We start from the raw sequence: 2,769 nt of genomic DNA, 5'->3' as shown, positions 1-2,769 counted from the left end.
GTTGAGAGCATTTAATGCTTTGTGTATTCCGTACAACATTGCATTTAATGTTTCACTCTTTTGTCAACTACCTCGAGCCTTGCTTTCGCTGTGTCTACTGACATTACTTTCATAGCTTTCAACGTTCCTTTTTTCAGTCAGCGTAGCCTGCCAGCTAGTACTTGCTTCTGATCTGATGTTTGTGTGAACAACGTTTGAATATCATCAGAGTCAAACAGCTTGGTGCAGAGCATCTTGTTGTCTTCTGACCTTGAAGTGCTTTTGAGCGTGATACCATGAGAACTTCAGTGCTTCTGCTTCTGATCTCAAGTCCTTCTGATGCTTCCATAGACCCATGTTCTGATTCTGCTTGACCATCTTCTGATGTCTTGCCAGACCATGTTCTGATGTTGCATGCTGAACCTTCTGAGTCAGTGCTTCTTGCGCTGATTTTGTGCATACTCTTTATATAATTCCTGAAATGGAAATTGCATAGTATTAGAGTACCACATTATCTCATACAAAATTCATATACATTGTTATCATCAAAACTAAGAATATTGATCAGAACAAATCTTGTTCTAACAAATACCTTATACTATTTTTCAAGATAATGATGATATAAATTATACGAATAAATTTTGGTTGGTCCGGGTTAATGGGCTCGCAAGTAGAATTGTAGAAATCTGTTGCTTGAACCAATTAACATCAGATTTCATTGGTTTGGTTTGGTTTTTATCCGAACTAAAAAAATCTGACTTAAACACTATGGTTTGGTTTGGATTCCGGTTTGGTGTAGATTTGCTTTTAAATTGACTATGTATTGTTATCCATCTATGTGATAAGTCTTGTTTAGCTTGTTAGACCAGTTGTTCCAACACTGTGTCCAAACATTTGTCCCTTAAAAACAAAATTTCCATTGGCACCAGAGAAAACACCCTATTCTATTTGGGTGAGCTCTAAGGAGGATATTTGTATTCAAATGGACAAGACTAAAGATGGAGGTTCAGTTAACATGCCACCTGTTTTGGATGACACAAATTATAACTATTGGAAATCTATTATGGTTGCTTTTTTAAAATCCATAGGTTGTGGTTAAAGGTTGAAAACATCCTGTTATCACTTCTCAAGATGGTTCTACAAGCCTAAATCCTGAAGCTAATTGGTCCAAAGATGAAGATGACGAAGCTCTTGAATATGAAAAAGCCCTGAATGCCATATTCAATGGTGTTGACAAGAACATGTTCAGACTTATCAACACTTGCACTGAAGCTAAAGAAGCTTGAGAGAAACTCAATACTGATCAGTAAGACACATCCAAGGTTAGGATGTCAAGGCTTTAACTCCTCACACTTTTCATGAAGCTTCTCAGAAGGTCACCCATCCAAATACTAATCCAAGTCAAGCACGCATAACTATGGAGTTCTTATTTGTTAGGTTATAAAAAAGAATATGCATATTCTTGGTATATGTAGTACCAATCAATCCTTATAATCATTCCATCAACCATGCAGTTCCACACCTACACAGCCTCAGGATCCATCTTGTTCTGATGTGAATTCGACGACCACTCCCCGCCCTATTCGACCGCATGAGTGTCTTATTGTCATCCCTAATGCACCGATAACCACTCCCCTACCTCTTTGACCTCGGGTGTTACATGCCCACCAACTTTTGCTTGGTTCATCCCTAAATCACATCATACTAGGAGAGATCTGCTCTGATACCATTTGTAACACCCCAAACTGCTTTCAGGATTACTGACTGACTCCACAAACCAACACGAGTCACTTCAGCATGTTTTATCCTCATTCACATGATTTCTAAGAAACTTCCTAGAAGGTCTCCCATCCAAATACTACTCCAAGTCAAGCACACTTAACAATGGAGTTCTTATTTGTTATGCTACCGAAAAGAAGATGCATCTTGTTGGTATATGTAGTACCAATCAATCCTTATAAGCCTTTCTTCAACCATGCAGTCCCACACCTGCACAGCCTCATGATCCCTCTCATTTCGATGTGAATTCGGCGACCACACCTCGCCCTTTTTGACCCCAGGAGTGTCTCATTATCATGCCTCATACACCGACAACCACTCCTCTCCCTCCTTGGCCTTGGGTGTTACAAAGACAGTCATATCAAAATAAAAGTACCTAAATTTTATGAATGTGAAGGATTTGGTCACATCAAATTAGAATGTCCTACCATCCTAAAGAAACGGAAAAAGGGATTCTCAATCGTTTGGTCTGATTGTGATTATGATAGTGAAGGAGATACATAAAACTTTTTGATGGTCTTCATTAAGAAATTCATGTCAAAAGATAAAGACATGTCTATAAAAAACCTACATTAACATATGGAATGTTTTACACAAAGTGTGAGGAAGCCTATTTGACTATAAAGAATCATAAAAGAATAGTGAGAGTTCCTTAATCATGAGGTCCAAAGGGACATAATGCTTTAGAAAATGAGACCAAAATATACCATCTCTCAAACATTAGATCGAAAAAAGGGGAAGTGCTTTAGAAAAAGAGGCCAAAATTGACAAAATCATATGAACATCATGATAAAAGATAACTTCTAAAAAAAGACATTCAAAGTTTTGGAAAACTTGTTGATATAATGAGAAACACCTTTTTTACCACTTCATGTTAAAATACAGGTCTAATGAAGTGGTCGATAAACCAAGCCCATTCTAATATATATATATATATATATATATATATATATATATATATATATATATATATATATATATATATATATACTTTTAGGCAATTTCTCTTTC

Source organism: Vicia villosa, unplaced genomic scaffold (genome assembly GCF_029867415.1).
Source record: "Vicia villosa cultivar HV-30 ecotype Madison, WI unplaced genomic scaffold, Vvil1.0 ctg.000316F_1_1_1, whole genome shotgun sequence".
Classification (NCBI taxonomy): domain Eukaryota; kingdom Viridiplantae; phylum Streptophyta; class Magnoliopsida; order Fabales; family Fabaceae; genus Vicia; species Vicia villosa.
This window is presented reverse-complemented; position numbering follows the sequence as displayed.